The sequence below is a fragment of the Polypterus senegalus genome, chromosome 6 (assembly GCF_016835505.1).
Source record: "Polypterus senegalus isolate Bchr_013 chromosome 6, ASM1683550v1, whole genome shotgun sequence".
In the NCBI taxonomy this organism is placed as follows: Eukaryota; Metazoa; Chordata; class Cladistia; order Polypteriformes; family Polypteridae; genus Polypterus; species Polypterus senegalus.
The window spans coordinates 118,262,407-118,284,224 of record NC_053159.1 but is presented as its reverse complement, the minus strand read 5'-3'; the positions used below and the strand labels follow the sequence as shown (position 1 = coordinate 118,284,224).

Sequence of the window (21,818 nt, the reverse complement as noted above, 5' to 3'; positions counted from 1 at the left end):
TCCTTTCACAACATCAGCTATGTATGATACCATTGCCTTGGGTGGAGACAGTGAGAGATGCTTGTCTTATGAGTAATAGCAAAATACCCGCGCTTAGCAGCGGTGAAATACTGTCTGAATATTTTTATTAATAAAAAAGTAAACATTTTTAGACTGAACGAAAATATGTAAAAAATTAATTGTTAAGGATCTCTCTGTATACCACGTTGTCAGTTCGGCCCTCTGGTTGTAATATGACTAAGCTGTGTGCTGAGCTCACTCTTGAGCATGCAACATACAGTTGGCCATGTGAAAAGCAATCCCGCCTCAAATCAATGCCAACCTTTTGTAGTGTTTGTCCCTGAGACTTAATTGTCATTGCGAAGCAGAGCCCTACTGAAAATTGAACGCGTTTGAATTGAAATGGGAGAGTAGATGGTATAATGGGGATGCGAGTAATAAAAACTGTGTCACCTGAGGCACTGCCAGTAAATATAGTTGCTTCAATTAGGTTGTTTTGTAGAGATGTGACCTGAAGTCTTGTGCCGTTACAAAGTTTCGGTGGTTGTAAGTTTCTGCTTCCTTGGCGAAGGTCGTAAACGAAAGAAGACACCGCAGTGAACACAGAAGAGAACCCGTGGATTAAATAAAACCTACACAATAACTGTATCAATCGTAACAAATGAACAATAAAATAGAAGAGAACCCGTGAATTAAATAAAAATGTTGCTTCGTTGGTGAAGCAAGGAAAAAGCACTTTTTTATATGTCGTTCGTTTTAAAACAGTGCAGAAGCTGTGAGAAAGCTGCTTCCTTGGCGAAGCTCGTAAACGAAAGAAGACACCGCAGTGAACACAGAAGAGAACCCATGGATTAAATAAAACCTACACAATAATTATAAAAATAGTAATAAATGAACAATGAAACAGCGGAGAACCCGTGGATTAAATAAAAAGGCTGCTTCATTGGCGAAGCAAGGAAAAAGGACTTTCTTATATATCGCTCGTTTATAAAACAGTGCAGAAGCTCTGAGAAAGCTGCTTCCTTCGCAAAGTAAGGAAACGACTGAAGAGACGGCGGTGACGCGGTAAGTGTTCGGCAAGGCAGCTGAAGCCCTGCATTATGTGTAGTTTATTGTGTTACCAGTGCTTCATATCCCCGGGCCATTAATAACAATAATACAGTATATAAAATGATCTCGGGCGGATATAATTACGCCGGGCGGATGTTGCCTGCGGGCCTTGAGTTTGACACAAATGGAGTAAATAGAACTTGAAAAGATATATTTTTCCTACATCGAGCCCGCGTGCTATTGTGGTTTTGCTTGCATGCCTCAATAAGTCATCCTCCCCTCGCTCTTACTTTTTTACCGTTCATCTAATGAATACACTGAGTATGGCTTTACCAAAACAATCATTGATGGCGAATAAAGTATCCATTATTCGAGTATGTAGATCGGTATATATATATATATATACACATATATATATATATATATATATATATATATATATATATATATATATATATATATATATATATATATATATACATACATACATACATACATACATACATACATACATACATACATACATACATACATACATACATATATATACACATATATATACATATATATATATATATATACACATACACATATATATATATATACATACATACATACACCCGCGTATTGCAGCGGAGACGTAGTGTGTTAAAGAAGCTATGAAAAAGAAAAGGGAACATTTTAAAAATAACGTAACATGACTGTCAATATACAGTAATTGTTTTGTGAGTTTTACTGAGTGTTGCTGTCATCAAGGATTTGATTATCATTTCTTTCAATCAGGTTCGTATTTGTAGGATGTGTTGTGTTCGAGTTACATTCCGTGTTTGTCAATCGTCGTAAAGATGACAGGTTTCATTCATCGATTCGTTTCTTACTGCATCAATAAACCGCTCGTCGTCTTCTTTATCTGAGACCCGACACACTGCATGCACAGGTTTTTTTTACACCGTCTTCCTTTAGCGGGACATTTACTTTTTCCACTGTGTGCTTTGTTTCCACAGTAGCTGCATTTATGAATATGCTTGTATGTATCAGACGCTTAATATTTTTTGCTGCCTTTTCAATTGTGTAATTAGTTTTTTGTTCAGCGCTCTTTGGAACTGTTGCTTTTTGTCTGTGCACTGCGTCAGTCCACGTGAGCCGCTCGGTGTACATGCATCGACGTTTCCCAGCTGTGCTGGTGCCATGTCGTGCTATGTCCATGGCTGTATCTAATGTTACCGAAGTCACGGCACTTAAAACTTTCTCTCGCAGTTTCGCTGAGTTTGTGCCAAACATCACCCTGACCATCTCATTTTCCTCTGCATAAGGACAGTCTTTCACCCGTGAATATTTACCCGTGGCAGTTTGCTATTGGATTGCCTCTGACGGACGGCCTTATATGGGTAGGCACTAAATTACAAACGCCAGCGACAGCCTGTCTATGAACTTAATTTAAAGTTTAGATTTACATTGTGCTTTGTTTCCGAAGTAGCAGAACTCATGAATATGGTTGTATATGTCACTCGCTCGCTTCTTATTGTTTTGCTGCCTTCTCAATTATATCATGCATGTTTTCTTCAGCGCTTTTTGGGCCTCTTCCTGGTTTTCTACGCACTGCGTGATTACGTGGAAGGCGTGATGATGTCACACGAAACTCCGCCCCCACGGGTTTCAAGCTCCAGCTTCCAGTTATGACCATTACGCGTAGAATTTCGAAATGAAACCTGCCCAACTTTTGTAAGGAAGCTGTAAGGAATAACCCTACCAAATTTCAGCCTTCTACCTACACGGGAAGTTGGAGAATTAGTGATCGATCAGTCAGTCCAGTCAGTCAGGGCTTTGCCGTTTATTAGTATAGATTAGCTGCTTTACCTTTGTACTACAGAAAGCATCTACACATGTTAGTGTATAGGTGTTTTTGCTCATAAAGCATTAGTTTTGTTGTCTCACAGATTGCTGCAACTCAATGCACATAGCGATGTTTGATAATAGAACAAATCACCTTTGAATTATTACAGTAACAAGTTCATTTAAAATTACTACTAAATCGCAATAGTGTACTAAATTCTTTAAGCCTGCCTCATTATTAAATTAATTGGAATAAATGTCTATCAATAGGATACTAGAATTTTTATTTTTTATTGGAGAGGGAGAAACTAGAAGTTACTAATTACTTTTACTCACTCAAACATGATGCCCACAGTTCTCTTACTATGATCTCCATGGAAGGGCTCAGTGTGTGTTATAGAAGAAAAACTGTACTTTTGTTCCGTTTTGATCATGCCTTGGCTATCATGCTTGTTTGGCCTTTTCTTACCATACGTGAAAATGTCATTCTGCAAAAAAGTGCATAAAGCCAAGTGTTAATTGGTATTCTGAGCTTGCAATGTATGATGTTTATGCAGCAGGACAATGGCACTGACTTTAAAAGAAAAACGTAAGGCAGTGCTTTGATATATATCCTGTTAATTTCAGATTCTATCATCAGCACAGTATAATTACATTTCTGTTTGCTCGCAATCAGTCCATGAAGTAGAACCAAATTACTTGCAGTACTCTGTTTAATCAGTGCTCACAGTGAGGTGGGGAAGGTCCCCCTCTTGAAGTCAGATTGCATGTATTTATATTATTGATTGGCAGGGGTTCTTCTTGAAAATGTGAGTGCTACTGGTACCGACCCATTTCATGCACTGCCTAGAAGACCAAACAAGCACCACCATACCTCTACTTTCCTTATCTGGCACCCGAATCTCACTGGATATAAGTGCCTGTGCTCTTACCATTCAATCATTCAACATGACGCACTGATCAGACTGCCTTAAACTAACCACAGGAAGATTCCATGCCTCCTACTGAGAATATAGGTTCCTGACAGATTTCTTGTGAGTTGTGCAAGATTTTTAAAAAGTGCCGGCACTTTGAGGAAATTTGTGCAAATTCTTGGAGCCAATCAGTATCATTCATTTGCATTGATGTGTTGCCGATGGATGATATCATTGACCGTTGGCTCAGCCCTGCCTTGTAGTGACCAATGTTGGTCTAGAGAGGGACTGAGCTTGTGGAACTGTCAAACAAAAGATGTAGAGGGTTCGATTTCAATAAGGAAACAGGAGCAGAATTTGTTTCTCTAGTACTAGAATGCAGCAGGTTTCTAGCTACAACCAAATTGCTTAGTTATCAGCCAATCCTTGCAGATAATAGAACTTATTTCATTTATGGCCTGCTAGTGCTTCACTCTGTCATGTCAAATCATTCTTAGATTGTAGATTTCTTTGCTGTAATAGTATCATACGGATGATCTGTGAACTGGATCAGATTAATAATGGTCAGTCTTTCACTTTTTTCTCTCCTATCTTATTCCAAATATTTTATTAAATTAGGCAATCAAGGTTGCACTTGTGGTTGTTAATGGAACCAAGTTAGACCAGTTTTTCTTTAGTCTTGGTGGGCCCACTGCATCTCTTATAGTTGGCTTGCTCATTACAAGAACACCAGGAAGAGCAGAGAGAATTGCTACGCTGATGAAAATCCAAGTTGCATGTACAACAGTCAGCCATGACATTAAAACCGCTGACTGGTTAAGAGTATAATTTTGATTATCTTATTACAAGGGCACCTGTCAAGGGATGGGATATATTAAGTAGTATGTGAACAGTTAGTTCTTGAAGGTGATGTGTTGGAAGTCAGAAAAATGGGAAAGTGTAAGGGTCTGAGCAACTTTTCACAAGAGCCATATTGTGATGGCTAAATAAGTCTGACCATCTCCAAAATGACAGGTCTTGTGTTGTGTTCCTGGTATGGAGTAGTTAGTACTTACCAAATGAAGTCCAAGGAAGGACAGCCACTTAACCAGCGACAGGGTCGTGGATACCTAAAGCTCAATGATGCGCGTGGGGAATGAGCTCATCTAGTCTGAACCCACAGAAGACTTACTGTAGCACTAATGGCTGAGAAACTTGATGCTAGCCATGAGAGAGAGCTGTCCGAACACACTGTGCATTGTAACTTGCTGCGTAGCTACAGACTACTCAGAGTGCCCATGCTGACATCTGTCCCCAGCTAAAAGCACATAAGTTGGGCACGGTGGCCTGGTTTGATACATCACTTTTTCTTTTAAATCATATGTATGACCAGGTGTGTGTGAGATGTTCTCCTGGTGAAAAAATTACAGCTGGTTGCACAATGGGAAGAAGGCAAGCTGGAGGATGCAATGTGATATACTGGGCATTGTTCTTCTGGGAAACCTTGGAGCCTGGTATTCATGTGGATGTTACTCCGTCATGTACCATTTACTTACAAGATTGCTGCAGGCCATGTACATATAGAAAACCCAGTTTTGTAATTTATGAATTTACATAAAAATAAAGAAATTGGGCTATAGCAGCTCACTTAAGGTAGGAATCCAGTTGGATTAATGAGTTGAATGATATGAAACCTATACAATTGTGCTCATAAGTTTACATAAGATTGCTGTATTTGTGAAATGTTGACCATTGTTTGGAGAATATAAATAATCCTGGAGAATGCTTTCCTTTTAATTAACTAGAAGGCTTTGCCCCTGCTCGCTTCTCTCGCCAACCCCCAAGCCTGTGCTATGCTCTAGACTCTTTGCAGTTCTGTCACTCATATATGGGGATACAGTTGTACAATTTAAACAGATTATTTTCATGGAAATTTTACGTTACAGCGAGTAATTAACCATATTAAAAAAAGAGTAAAATGTAATAATTTGAAAGTACATTATGTTTCATGTTGCATTAGAGTTACTCGTTGCGTAATACGATTTCGTTCTGTTTGGCTTTGAAATTAACACACAAATACTTTTTAAACTTACAACTTTACTGAAAAACTTCAGTAAATACAAGCTTTTGAATTCAGTTTTCATCAATATTGCATTGATTTTGATTCTATGTTTGGACTCTCATTGTGACAACGCAACATATAACTGCCCGTGAAATTAGTTTCTTTCTCTCTATTAAATGACTTTTTCGAATGTTTGGCTCTGAGATTTCTTAATTGTCTTTGCAAATGCTATTCTAACAGGAAACTGTTAACATTTTAATACAAACGAAGATCTCCTTTGTTGTGTAATGTTCTCCGCGGAAGATGTACTATATTACCTTTCTTAGATACAGTGGACCCTTGACTTACGAACTCAATTCGTTCGCAAGGGCTGGTTGTAACTCAAGTTGGTTATAAGTCAAGACTATTTTTCCCATAAGAAATAATGGAAATAACCATAATGTGCTCCCACAGCAACACTTAGTTAACCTTTTCATAATAAAAAGGGTTGTATAATGCGCATAATTTACCAAAACACCAATAATTTTTCCAAAAAGTTATAAAAAGTGCCTAGCCTACCAGAAACAACAATTTCATACTGTACTCACCATTTAATTTGACATCCTCTTGAGGAGGAGGAGAATGAAACAGAAGGTGGTTATTTTGTTTAGAAGGAGCCTCCTTATGCAAGTCTTTTCTTTGTAAAATTGTCGAGATGGTGGATTTTGACATGCTGTACATATTAGCGAGATTGGTCATTAACGCCACTCTCATATTTCCACACAATTTCCTTCTTCTTTTCGATTGTGTTCGCTGTTTCTCAAGTTAATAATGACAGTAGTCGAGCACTCAGTTCAAAGCTGGCCGTGTTGTGAACTGCTGTAATACATTCCAAAGCAAGCCAGTGCTGACTCAGCCTGATAACATCATCATGTGCCGCGCCGCTAGCTAACATCCCTTAACAATCGCTTTCTTTACCTTCTCTTCCTTCCTTAGCAATTATGCGTCTTGCTTGCCATGGTCTTAGTGAATTATATATATAGATTAATCACTGCACTAACCAATATTACGTCCACAAACGTGTCTGGACTGACGCTTACGAACACTCTCGGCTGTTTGTTTACAATTGCACAAGCGGATACACGTGACCGCATTCTGGTCGTAACGCAAGATTTTGGTAGTAAATCAAGTTGTTCGCATGTCAGGCCGGTCGTATGTCAAGGGTCGATTGTACATCTTTCTTTCTATAGTAATTCGTGCAGAGGAAGACATTCTTCTGGATATTGTAAGTTGATGTTTTCATCTTCCGCACAACCACCACCATCTGTTTCAGTATAGTCTATCGATATGCATTCAACCATTTTACCATGTAACCGATTGTCAGTTTTGGCGTTAATTTGTTTGACTTCATTTCTCGGTTCTAGGATTGCCTGTGTACTAATTTTTTATGTTGATAACCCTTCATGACGAAATTCTTCAATAAGATTTGGATATAATGCATCTTTAATTGGGAACTTAAAGTGAGGAAAATGTTACAATTTCTAAGAGCTAAAAGAGCAGAAACTGTGTCTGTCAAAAGCATTTACATGAATGAGAGGTGAGATAACCATGTGTGTGGTTGAAAATGGTTAAAACTTGAAAAAAATCTCATGTCCAAAGTGAATATGGTTGAGAGGAGGTTGTGACTTGAAAAAATCTCATGGCCAAAGTCTCATCTTGCGGGACTTGAAAAAAATCTTTGAAAAAGTCTCATGTCGCAGGATTTTTTTTTTTATATAATAGAAAGATGAGTGTGCTCAGGTGAAGCAATTTATTATCACATAATTGTGTGTTCCCTTTTTAAATCATAATGTAAACTGAAATCGCCCAAATGGGGCTGATCAAAAGTTCAGATACCCTTGAATGTTGGGACTGATAATATACACACACGTTGTCATATACAGGTTCAAATTAAAGGAGAGTGTCCACAGATGAAACTTCTTTGATTGTAATCAGTGTCTGTGTATAAATAATAAATTATATCCATATAGTGCTGCACCAACTTTGCTGAATACTGAGCCAATACTGAGCCAATGGAAGCAAAAAAACTGTCAAAGGTCCTGTGAGAAAAGGTTGTTGAATTGTATAAATCAGGAAAAGCATATGAAAAGATATCCAGAGATCTGAAAATGCCTGTCAGTAGTGTTCAGACACTGTTGAAAAAGTGGAAAGTTAGGGATTCTGTTGTTACAAAGCCACGGTCAGGTAGACCACCTAAGATTTCAGCTACACCAGCCAGGGTCATTTGTCGAGATACCAGGAGAAACGCATAATCCCCTGGATTGAACTTGAGAATCATGGAGTTGAATGGTGAGCTGCTGGTTCTTTTGTTGCTTGCATTGTTAATTGGCAGGGGCGTAAGACAAAAAGAAGTTCTTAAATGCAGATGTTTAACCCTAAAAAAAGTAGTCAAGATTTGAGAGTCTTAACAAATGAATTAAGTAATGCACAATAATATTGTTTGAGCAGTAATTTGAGTCAAATTGCATTGGAACTATAAACCACCTGTTTAATCACATGGCAGATCTGATCATCTGATAATTGTGCTTAATATTGTAATCAGCATCAGCGACACCAATCAGGCAGCAGCATTTTGAGTGATGTAATTCATCAAAACATGTACGTTTTGTGCAAACGCAAACGTTGTAATCTCCAAAGTGGAGGCTAATGTAGTTGGGGAAAACTCCTAATTTCATACATTAAGTAAGCTTTATTTTGTTCCCAGGGAATAAATATGTAAGTGTATCCATTGTATACAATGCCAGTGTCAAAAGATTGTTTTCTAATCTTAATTGGAATCTGTTTCACTGTAGCCAGCAAAGGTTCAGTGCTTTTGTCTTTTTTGCACAATAGTAAACCTTCAAAAGCATAAGAACATACAGTGCATCCGGAAAGTATTCACAGCACATCACTTTTTTCACTTTTTATGTTACAGCCTTATTCCAAAATGGATTAAATTCATTGTTTTCCTCAGAATTCTACACACAACACCCCATAATGACAATGTGAAAAAAGTTTACTTGAGGTTTTTGCAAATTTATTAAAAATAAAAAAACTGAGAAATTTCATGTACATAAGTATTCACAGCCTTTGTTCAATACTTTGCCGCTGCACCTTTGGCAGCAATTACAGCCTCAAGCCTTTTTGAATATGATTCCACAAGCTTGGCACACCTATCCTTAGCCAGTTTCACCCATTCCTCTTTGCTACACCTCTCATGCTCCATCAGGTTGAATGGGAAGTGTCAGTGCACAGCCATTTTAAGATCTCTCCAGAGATGTTTAATCGGATTCAAGTCTGGGCTCTGCCTGGGCCACTCAAGGACATTCACAGAGTTGTCCTGAAGCCACTCCTTTGATATCTTGGCTGTGTGCTTAGGGTCGTTGTCCTGCTGAAAGATGAACCGTCGCCCCTGTCTGAGGTCAAGAGCGCTGTGGAGCAGGTTTTCATCCAGGATGTCTCTCTACATTGCTGCAGTCATCTTTCCCTTTATCCTGACTATTCTCCCAGTTCCTGCCGCTGAAAAACATCCCCACAGCATGATGCTGCCACCACCCTGCTTCACTGTAGGGATGGTATTGGCCTGGTAATGAGCGGTGCCTGGTTTCCTCCAAACGTGACACCTGGCATTCACACCAAAGAGTTCAATCTTTGTCTCATCAGACCAGGGAATTTTGTTTCTCGTGGTCTGAGATTCCTTCAGGTGCCTTTTGGCAAACTCCAGGCGGGCTGCCATGTGCCTTTTACGAAAGAGTGGCTTCCATGTGGCCACTCTACCATACAGGCCTGATTGGTGGATTGCTGCAGAGATGGTTGTCCTTCTGGAAGGTTTTCCTCTTTCCACAGAGGACCTCTGGAGCTCTGACAGAGTGACCATCGGGTTCTTGGTCACTTCCCTGACTAAGGCCATTCTCCCCCGATCGCTCAGTTTAGATGGCCAGCCAGCTCTAGGAAGAGTCCTGGGGCTTTTGAACTTCTTCCATTTACGGATGATGGATGCCACTGTACTCTTTGGGACCTTCAAAGCAACATAATTTTTTCTGTAACCTTCCCCAGATTTGTGCCTCGAGACAATCCTGTCTCGGAGGTCTGCAGACAATTCCTTTAATTTCATGCTTGGTTTGTGCTCTGACATGAACTGTCAACTGTGGGACCTTATATAGACAGGTGTGTGCCTTTCCAAATCATGTCCAATCAACTGAATTTACCACAGGTGGACTCCGATTAAGCTGCAGGAACATCTCAAGGATGATCAGGGGAAACATGATGCACCTAAGCTCAATTTTGAGCTTCATGGCAAAGGCTGTGAATACTTATGTACATGTGATTTTTTTATTTTTAATAAATTTGCAAAAATCTCAAGTAAACTTTTTTCACGTTGTCATTATGGGGTGTTGTGTGTAGAATTCTGAGAAAAACAATGAATTTAATCCATTTTGGAATAAGGCTGTAACATAACAAAATGTGGAAAAAGTGATGTGCTGTGAATACTTTCCGGATGCACTGTAAATGCTTAGTCTGTTTCACTTTTAATCATTAATTATTTAGGAAACATTCGTTTTTCTCTGCCAATAAGTAAATGGTGTATTAGCAAGATTGTCTAGGGCTGTCAAATTTTGCAAAAATATGGTTTTGATAATTGTATTATAAGTAAATATTCTTATATTTGAGTTAGTGGTGCTAGTGTGTGTCAATGTAATCAACATAGTTGATTATTTAAGTTCATTGCTTGGTGCAAACTATGGGAGTTCTTTAAGCTAAAGCCAAATAATACTGTGTTCTGTACATGCTGCAAATGTTAAATGGTATACCATAGCAGCACAATAGTTATATGCAGGATTATCTAAGATGGAATCATTCCAGCGTTTTCTATGAAGACGCTGCCAAGACAGCGTTGTAAGTTCTAATTACTTTTATTAGTTCTCATTGGTACATCGTTGCATTCTACTGTAATTTATTTTCCTGAGTGCTGAACTTCATAAAGGATCTGTAACCCCAGCAAGAATGCAGAAGTAGGCTAGCACTGAGTAACACAACCTCTCTTTTTTCCTCTCCATAGAGGCAGCTTATAATTAGTAATAAAAAAAGTTCTAAAAGTAATATAAGGTGTAACATAGTGTGTAATTAGCTGAATAATATATTATTAGCTAGTGATTATCGTGAAGTCTGATACATTTTTTTTTTTGGTCAAGTGCTAGGGGTCATTTACCTGTCTTTTGTCAGTTATTGGAAATCACAGACTCTTTATCGGAATTGGTATTTGTGGCAAAAGTCTCTTGCAGCTGCTGCTGCCTACTAAGACCACACTTGTGGACCCTGCTGTAGGATATGGCACAGCATACATATACAGTATACTACCTATAATAACAATTTACATCTTTGTAAATATATTTTTGAAATGCAGAATCTTGACACGACTTAGTGCATGCATAAAAAGCAGTTCATAAATAAAGTTGTCATTTCTTCTTGATAATTCAGTTGGTTTATTAAAAAACTTGTATGCCCACACATGGCAAAGTTAGTAATTTTCATTGAAGAAAGTCCGATTTTTTTGCTGTCCGGTGGTAGTTTTGGAACTCTTCATCGATCCAAGTTCACTCCTTAATGTAAAATGTCTGGCAGTTGCGATAAATGTTTAGTTACAGACATGCATCTGAGCAATTTAAAAAACTTTTTCCTGATGCAAGGAATGTCACCTTAGAGACCACACTTAATGATCATTGGTGTCTATGTACCCCAAATTGAAAACCTCTGAAATGTTTAAAACCTGGTGTGCTAGCGTAAATGAACCTGTTCATAAAAACTCATGAGACATGACCATCATTCATTGTATGTAGACATGTGACACTTGATCATTGGTTTTATGCTCTCACATATGAACAAGCTACCTGTACAACTTAAGACAAGATCATAGGCTAGTCAGAATGAGTTGCTTGGATGTCAGACAACACGAAGGGTACGGGAGTACACCGTTATTGCCTAGACCCACAAAGATTATGCAAATTAAGTTTGTGATTCAAAATTGCTGAAAAATTCCTGTAGTGTGACAGAGCCTTAAGAGAGACTTGAAAGTAACTGTTCATGTTGTAGCCTTTGACTGCCCAAAGAGGTATATACAGTGTGTATACAACAAACATGGATTAATCAATTCCAAGTGATTTTTGTTTGGTTGTATTTTCCAGAAACGTTTTTCTGTCAGTGTCCACAGTGTTTTTTATGTGTCTATGATTTCCCTTGGAATTTGTGGGTTTTGTGTGTATGTGATAATTTCAGGTTTAAGTTGTAATTGGTACTTTTTTACCACATTTAAAAATGATAAGACTTTTTTTTTTTGTAGGACAATTGGTAATTTGTACTATTTCAGATTTTTTTTTTTTTTTTTTAACAGACAGAATAAAGGTATGCATGGTTCAAAGAAGAACATCTTTGGTAAGTTTTTAGAAGCTTGTTTCTTGTTTGGGCTACTGTCTTTTGACTGCAATTTTTTTTGTTTTGTTTTATTAATTTACTTTTTTAAACAAAGAAAGGAATTGGTTAAGTGGCGGCATGCAATGATTACAAAAATAGCACATTTTAAAAAATGAAACCATTAATAAAAAGCTGATACATTTAATTGAAATGAGTATTGATCCTTTTACAAAGCTAGGTAAAGTGTCATTCCTATTGGATTATGTAGGGACATGACTTGCTGTCAGACACCTGCCTTGGGTGGTTTGGAGTTTGAATTCCTCGAGTTCATTAGTTTGGCCAGAAATAGTTGCTAGTGGAAAAATCGATAGAGCTGTTTCCCTTAATATACTGCCATTGTAGTTCAGATATCACAGGTTATAAGAATATTTTAAGGGGAAATATTTAAGATCCATCTTTAAAATTGTATTAAGAGATACAATGAAAAAAAATGTGAATTTTGTATATTGTGTATATACTAGAGGAGTAGTTTTGTTTTCACTGTCAGCCATGGTGTTTTTCTTCCGGTGTTGAATTTTTCTCTTATTGTGTTCTGTCCTGAGATGGAGAAATGGCAGACAAAATTATTTTTATAAGGACCATGAGATATTGCCAAAATCCGAACTATTCAGAAACACACAGTCCCAAAATGCAAAACAAAACTCATATTTATGAAACAGTTAAAAAATGTCTAAGCCTATCAGTTATTCACTAACTAATCGCCACAAAATTGAGAATAACCAGAATCTTGGTCAACCAAGATACTGTATATTCACCTCTGACTTTTATATCATTGCAATGGTGATACCATGTATTATGGCTTCATCATTAGCAGTTAAATTAGTAACAGTACACACAAAGTTTACCCAAAAGAGAAACACAATGAAACTGTGTAAAGATATGAAATATTTTTCAGAATACTTCCAAAAAAAAATCACAGAATAGCAAAATACAATTTCTCATGTGTCAAATCCATAAAGGAAAAAGATGAAGAAAACACATGAATCCAAACCTGAAAGAAATGACAAAGTATACTAAAAATAACAGTATGACAGCTTTATAAAATATAGTTTATTTTTTAAAGATGGGGCAGTTAACATAACTGAATAATTGTTGAATCATTTGCCCTGTTTTAGGGATATATTTACAATCAAACGCCAAAAAAATAATGTATCGCCTTAAGTGTGTTTAACTTGTGTGCCATTGTTTCGGGGTAGGTGGTACTTCCTTTCATTTAGATTGACTGTAATCTCCCCGTCCTCAAGAGATAATTTGGGTTCTTAAGAAAATTAAAGTTCAGAGTATACATGTAAACACTTATCAAAACACCAGGATGCATTGAAGCCTACAATCCAGGCTTGGAAAACTTAAAATTGTTGTCATTTTCATAAACCTGAAGACTTTCTTGGAATAGCAAAATACAGTTAGAATGACCTCATCACTCATACTTATTTGATAGAAGCATTTGGTAATCCATGGTACTATATAGCCTTGCATCAAAATGCTTTAACACTAGAATCCCTGAAGCCTACGAAAAAAGTTGTGATGCCAGGCCGCCTTAAATTCCTTTGCACCTCTTTATCAGTGTCTTTGTTTTACAAATATGTCAATCTGCACAAGAAGTAAGCAGCCTGCTATCACATCTCCGACGCAAAATTCTCGAGCTCAGATCTGTTTATCTGGGCATGAGGTGCTTAGAGTTGTATAGGTAAATATTATATTGTTGTTTGAAATACATAAATTTCATATGTGTTCTGTGTCTACAGCGATCTGGGTAAGTGTAGGATGATAGGAAATGCGAGGCAAGAAATGTTGAACAAATAACTAAAAGTTTTCATTGTATAGTAGTAATTGACAAAATGTTGAAATGAAGTGTATAATGTGCGAAGACTGAAGTCCAAATATAAAATAAACACTTTCACAAAAGGTATAACAAAACAAGTGCACCTTTATTCAAGAATATAACAGAATAAAAAGGAATTCTTAAATTTACGTGTTGCTATCAATGTGTAAAAACCGAAGCCCCAATATCAATCGACACAACCTAAACACGTCTGCTTGGCTGGTGTAGAGTCAAGAATGGCTGCTTCATAATCAAGAGGTTGCGTGTTTGATTCCGGGTCCTCCATGCATTTACTTTTTTCAGTAGTGAGCTGCTATTATTACTATTATGTAAAAAAAAACATACATTTGAGTGAGTCTGTAATACCAGGTGTAAATTGTAACTTGTAAAAGTTAGTGTTTTTAACTTTTAGGGCAAATGTTTACTTTTGTCGACAGGAGGGATTGAGGGCGCACGTTGAAAAAAGTCGACATGCGGGGTAGATGGCGACAATCCACTGTTAATGGAGACAAAACTCACCGTTGCGTCACAGGCATTCATTCCCTCTCTGGAGGAATGTTAGACTCATTGACTCTGCATCTAATCCTTGCGTGTGCGTGAGTTACGAAATGTAAACAAAGCCAAGATGACATCGACATCTCATGAGGGAGCGAAGCGAGTGCGGAAAAGAAAATACTCAGCAGACAATATTTTACGCATTATCGTTGAGTCGGACTCTGATTTTTCAGAATCTGATTTTGTTGACAGTGATCAGGAGATCAAGCAAGAGAGTGAGGAACTGGCATCAGCTGATCAGATACCAACCATTGCCGCCCCAGCTGAGTGCATTCGCGCAGCCGACTCAGCTATGGCAAGGTTCATGTGGGAAGAATACCCAGACATTGATCTGTGGGAGCCAAACTGTCTACCGGACTTCAAGAGAGCATGGCTTGCTGTTGGACACAACAGATTACCAGCTGCTGGACTACTTCAGGCTGCCCTCCCCTGGTGCTGCTTTTCAGCTACTGACGAGACAAACAGGTATGCAGAGCAATTTTTTGAATCGCAGGCTGCGCTTGCACGGTATTCTTGTTTTTCTAATTGGAAACCCACAACAAAAGACAAGATTAAGGGCTTTGCGGCGTTACAAATAGAAATGGGACTAGAGTGGTGATATAACTTCAGGCAGCATTGGTCCAAATGTGCTTTGTCCCCTGGTGGCTTTGGACAGGTTATTCCGTATGCTGCTGCAAAGTTTTATTCACTTCTGTGATAACCAGAAGCAAATCCAAAGGAGTGAGCCAGGCTATAACCCCATGTACTGTATAAAGTTCAGCCCCTGCTTGACATTGTGGAACCAACATATAAACAATTTTATCAGCCTGGCCGTGAATTGTCTGTGCATGAATCTATGATACAATAAAAGGAACACATTTTTTTCTACCGATATATGCCAGACATGTCCACAAAGTATGACATAAATTATTTTGTACTGGCAGAAGCAAACACTGGTTTCTGCCTGAAAGTAATCTATACTAATAAAAGGCAAAGCCCTCACTCACTGACTCACTCACTCATTCACTCACTCACTCACTGACTCATCACTAATTCTCCAACTTCCCGTGTAGGTAGAAGGCTGAAATTTGGCAGGCTCATTCCTTACAGCTTACTTACAAAAGTTGGGCAGGTTTAATTTCGAAATTCTACGCCTAATGGTCATAACTGGAAGGTATTTTCTCCATTAACTGTAATAGAGTTTAGCTGGAAAGACGTGGGGCGGAGTTTCGTGTGACATCATCACGCCTCCCACGTAATCACGTGAACTGACTGTCCACGCAGTGCGTAGAAAATCATGAAGACCTCCAAAAAGCGCTTAAGAAAACTTGCATTATATAATTGAGAAGGCAGCGAAAAACAATAAGAAGCGAGTGACATATACTACCATATTCATGAGTCCTGCTACCTCGGAAAGAAAGCAAGGTGCAAACCTAAACTTTAAATTAAGTTCATAGACAGGCTACCGCTGGCGTTTCACATGCCCACGGAATGCGGGATACAAGTTTAATGAGAGGACGAGGATATAAGCGAGAGTTTTGATCACTTTGTAACTAAGTTAAAATTGTAGGTGAAGGGGTGTGCTTATGCAAATTCGAGACTGTGTTTGTGGGGATTGACAGTTAAGGCGGGTGGGGAGTCACGTCATCATCACCCTCCCATTCATCTCATTTCGTTCTTAGAACAAGCACAGCGGAGAAGCTTCGATGCATGTGCTCCTTAACGCGTTAAAAAATAATGCATTTAATCACACTTTGCATTACAAGCAAAGGGGAGCTTTTGTCAATGCATGATTTCCTGGTACACGATTACATTGATCACCGTATCCCGATTCATTTTACCCTCGCACCACCTTAGTTTGAGAAGAAGTATGAAAAATATGAGGTTAACACAGAAAAACAGATCACCAATTCAAGCTTTATGAATAATCGATTCGCCATCAATATTTGTTTTGGTAAAGCCATCCTCCTTCCATTTTATAAGTTTTCCGCCACTAGCCATGATTAAATGAACGGTAAAAAAGTAAGAGCAAAGCGAGGGTGACTTATTTAGGCAGGCATTTATATGACAGCAACACTCATGACAATGTCAATCATGTTACGTTATTATTAAAAGGTTTCCTTTTCTTTTCATTACTTCTTTAACACACTACTTCTCCGCTGCGTAGCGGGTATTTTGCTATATATATAATATATGAATTACCTCCAAAGAACGCTTAGACTTTTGATATCATGAGCGTGTGTACAAAAGGGGTCTCCTGCCCAGCAAAAGTCGAGCAGCCAGCGCGCGTAGCTGTGCCGGCCTTTGAGACGCTGACTGCGCTTCTGCCTTAAGTCAAAGTGAGCACTTTTAATTTTTCTTCCTCCCCTGCGCTATAGCCCAGACAAGTGCAAACACGGGACCCCTTTTCTACACCACGGCAAAATAATATTAAGGCGATTCACACTTTCTTTTGCACGTATCGATTATGAGGTCCTCAGCTCGGATTATGAAGATACGCACAGGAGTGGAAGACTGACAGTGCCATCACAGCTGATTAATGGCGGGGCGTCTCACCAGTCTACACAAGACACACGCGACTGTCCCCAGAAGATGCTCATATCGTCAGCGAACACATCTCTCTATACTATATAAAAGGAAAGGCAACTTTCCTTTCTTTACACCTTTTTTCCTTTTATCCCAAACCAAAGCCTTTCTCTCTTAACATTGCAAAGGACACAAAAATAATTTTCTTTAATTGCGGTAAGGCACATTACCAGAGGCACAAATTTGAAAGTTCACATAGAAAATGTAATTTCTATACCACAGCCGTCGTGTACGCCTTTCAAAAGGGATCTACTACCGAGAGATGATCCATATACATTTTAGCTGCTGTTAGTTACTTACCTGTTGTGTTACACAGTCTTTAAAATGTAGTTTACCATAACCACTCCAGTAGTGCTCAATGTACCTGTACTTCTTAAAGCGTTAATGTTTTACTGTTTAATAACTTATAGACTACATTTTATTATTTTTCCCTTGCAATCAGTGACCAAAGCTATACACACACATATAGACACATACAAACATACACACAAGTATATATATGTGTATATATATGTATGTATATATATATATATATATATATATATATATATATATATATATATATATATATATATATATATATATATATATATATATATATGACAGCAACAATCAAGCTGTGATAAAACAGTAAAAGGAGGCATGTCAGACGTCGTGGTACATTTTCTGATGCAGCTAGACGAAAATAACTTTGTGACGCTGCCACCAAATACACAAAACAATTACACTGAGAATCATGTTACGTTATTTTCAAAATGTTTCCTTTTCTTTCTCTTTCCTTCTTTAACACACTACTTCTCCGCTGCCAAGCGCGGGTATTTTGCTATATATATATATATAGATAGATAGATAGATAGATATGAGAACAACACTCATATCAATGACAAAACAATTACATTAACAATCATGTTACGTTATTTTTAAAATTTTTCCTTTTCTTTTTCGTACCTTCTTTAACACACTACTTCTCCGCTGCGAAGCGCGGGTATTCTGCTAGTCTATACTAATAAAAGGCAAAGCCCTCACTCACTCACTCACTCACTCACTCACTCATCACTAATTCTCCAACTTCTCGTGTAGGTAGAAGGCTGAAATTTGGCAGGCTCATTCCTTGCAGCTTACTTACAAAAGTTAAGCAGGTTTCATTTCAAAATTCTACACGTAATGGTCATAACGGTCGACAACGTCCGCCATGTTGAACTTTCTTATTTATGGCCCCATCTTCACGAAATTTGGTAGGCGGCTTCCCTGCGCTAACGAAACCAATGTACGTACTTATTTCGATGGTATGACGCCACTTTCGGCCGCCTTAATGAACTTTCCAACGTCACTAATTTTCCAACTTCCCGTGTAGGTAGAAGGCTCACCCCATCTTCACGAAATTTGATAGGTGGCTTCCCTGCACTAACCAAAACCAATGTACATACTTATTTCGGTGGTATGACGCCACTGTCGGCCGCCATATTGAATTTTCCAAACGTCACTAATTCTCCAACTTCCCGTGTAGGTAGAAGGCTGAAATTTGGCAGGCTCATTCCTTACAGCTTACTTACAAAAGTTAAGCAGGTTTCATTTGAAATTCTACTCATAACGGTCAACAACGTCCGCCATGTTGAACTTTCTTATTCATGGCCCCATCTTCACGAAATTTGGTAGGCGGCTTCCCTGCGCTAATCGAAACCAATGTACATACTTATTTCGGTGGTATGACGCCACTGTCGGCCGCCATATTGAACTTTTCAACGTCACTAATTCTCCAACTTCCCGTGTAGGTAGAAGGCTGAAATTTGGCAGGCTTATTCCTTACAGCTTACTTACAAAAGTTAAGCAGGTTTCATTTTGAAATTCTACACGTAACGGTGGATAACGGTCGACAACGTCCGCCATGTTGAACTTTCTTATTCATGGCCCCATCTTCGCGAAATTTGGTAGGCAGCTTCCCTGTGCTAACCGAAACTGATGTACGTACTTATTTCGATGGTATGATGCCACTTTCGCCGCCATACTGAACTTTTCAACAGTCTTTGTTACTTATGGGCCCATCTTCAAGAAATTTGGTACGCGGGTTCCCAACGCTAACTGAATCCTATTTACGTACATATATACGTCCATAGCCTGCAGCTCAGTCACCGTGTGAGGTGGCATTGGGACTCCCATCCCAACGCCTCCCACGTTGTTGGCTGCCTGCCTATATAAGGCCGTCCGTCGCTCCGGTCTCTACATTCCCTTCCTTGCTTCGCCACGGGATTCACGTCTCCCTGCTGATAACTACAGCCTTTTTATTTAATCCACAGCTTCTCTGCTGTTTTATTATTCATTTATTACGATTATAGTTATTGTACAGGTATTTTACACTTACTTTACATTGTTCAGGTACCCATTTCCTTTATCATTCCAACCTAACCCGCATTAACATGTCTATTGAGGTGATAACCATCGATCAAAGAACTGTCATTTACCGAGTAGTTTCCATGCCCGGAGATGACACCTATCTTTTCCATTCTCTTTGTTACATATTGCACGGCCATATCAGGCTCACTCTTGATATCTGGAGGAACATTGTGTCTTATGTATTGAATGACTGGGACAGGTACAAGGTGTGGACTGATGACGGTACAGGAGATAATTATACTACACAGGAGCACTAGAAGAGTGAAATGCTTAAGCCCTTCACCTATGCATCTGCATGTGAGTCGATGGCTGCCGCTGAATTGTTCGGTTGTCGCTTTCAAGTGGACCGAAATGGCCAAATATTTTACACCTTTGGACAACCGCAAATGCCTCTTAAACATCTTAGATTGACAGGTGATGATTTCAGTAGTGGATACTTTGATGTTTATGAATGTTTAAACTCTCAAAAGCTGGATGTGAAGTTATCGATGAAACTGGTTGTATACTTACAACGCTTGACAGATGCTGAATGTCACTTCAACACAAGCCCTGCAGATACTGTCGTAATTGAAACAAACCATGAAACTCAAACCGATTATGACAGCAGCAATCCAAGCTGTGAGATTTGAAACAAGATTACTGTTCACATGGCCAACTGTACGTTACATGCTCAAGAGTAAGCTCAGCACACAGCTTGGTCATATTACAACCGGAGGGCCGAACTCACAATGTGGTATACAAAGAGATCCTTAACAAATAATTATTGGCATATTTTCCCTCAGTTTAAAAAGGTTTAATTTTCTTCTTAATAAAACTTTTAAGGCAGTGCGGGTATTTTGCTCTATATATATATATAGATATAGATATAGAGATAGATATATAGATAGATATATAGATAGATATATATAGATATAGATATATATAGATATGATATAGATATGTGTGTGTGTATGTATGTACAGTATGTATGTGTGTTTATATATATGTGTATATCTATATATAAATATATATATAGATAGATATATATATACTGTATATATAATGTGTGTGTGTATGTATATATAGATATAGATATATATATATATATATATAGATATATATATATATAGATATATATGACAGCAACACTCATAACAGTGACAAAACAATTACATTGACGATCATGTTACGTTATTTTCAAGATGTTTCCTTTTCTTTATCATTACTTCTTTAACACACTACTTCTCCGCTGCGAAGCGCGGGTATTTTGCTAGTTACATATACAGGAAAGTATTTCTTTCAAAGTGAGAACTGTCCCTTGACAAGCCAGGTTGTGCTGGAGCTGCTTCTGGGCTATGAACATTTGGGTCGTGTTGTGTACATGGACAGTTTTTATACATGCCCAGAATTGCTCATGGATCTACAGAGCAGGGGAATTGGAGCTTGTGGCACAGTGAGGGTGAAATGGAGACACATGCCTTCACGGTTGAAGTCAGACAGGCTGAAGATAAAAAGTGGTGATAGTACGGTTTTCATGCAGTATGTCAAACGGGTGGCTTGTCTCTCTACAGTACACACTAACAATATATGTGAGTGCAGCAACAGATACTGTAATTGAAAAGGAAACACCAGTGCAACACACATTGTAAGCAGTGCAATGTAGCAATGCATGCAATTGGCTGCTTTGAGTGATATCATACTTTGTAGGACTTTGCTGTGTAACATGTATGTGATATGTATGTGAAATCATATAGTATGCAGGCTCATACAACATTGGCAAAACTACATAATTTTGTTGATTAGATATGTTAAACAATTGCTTTGTGTTCTTTTTTTAAAAAAAGTTAGTTTTTGGAAAAATATTCAGCCCTGGGAGAAAAGAAACAAAAAAAAAAATAACCCTAAAAGAGTTAAATCATTTTTATTCACTCAGTCACATTCATGTGGTACAGTGAACTTGCCCCTCCCCATCAGAGTTGATGTTATCTCCATTCTTCCCCATCAGAGGTGATGTTATCTCCATTCTTTTCACAAGAGCAGCGATAACCACAGTTGGTGCTGTGGTTGATGCCTGATCAGAACTATTTGTTGTACCGGCAATCAAAGATATGATGTCTGCTATCAGGCTATCGTGCAGCATTTGTGCTTCAACAACAGACACTCATGCAGAAAGTGTGAAAAT

At 38.3% G+C, this 21,818-nt stretch overlaps 1 protein-coding gene across 2 annotated transcripts in view; it reads left to right on the top strand.

Moving 5' to 3' along the window:
- Positions 1 to 21,818, top strand: part of LOC120531486 (lissencephaly-1 homolog) — a 134,359-nt gene that overhangs the window by 18,985 nt on the left and 93,556 nt on the right. The window contains exon 1 of one of the 2 annotated variants that reach the window (XM_039756937.1): positions 12,245 to 12,285. The exons of the other annotated variant lie outside the window; for it this stretch is intronic. The gene's annotated coding sequence lies outside the window, so the exon portion shown is untranslated. Of the gene's footprint in view, positions 1 to 12,244; positions 12,286 to 21,818 lie in introns of those variants that run through there. 2 annotated transcript variants of the gene reach the window in all.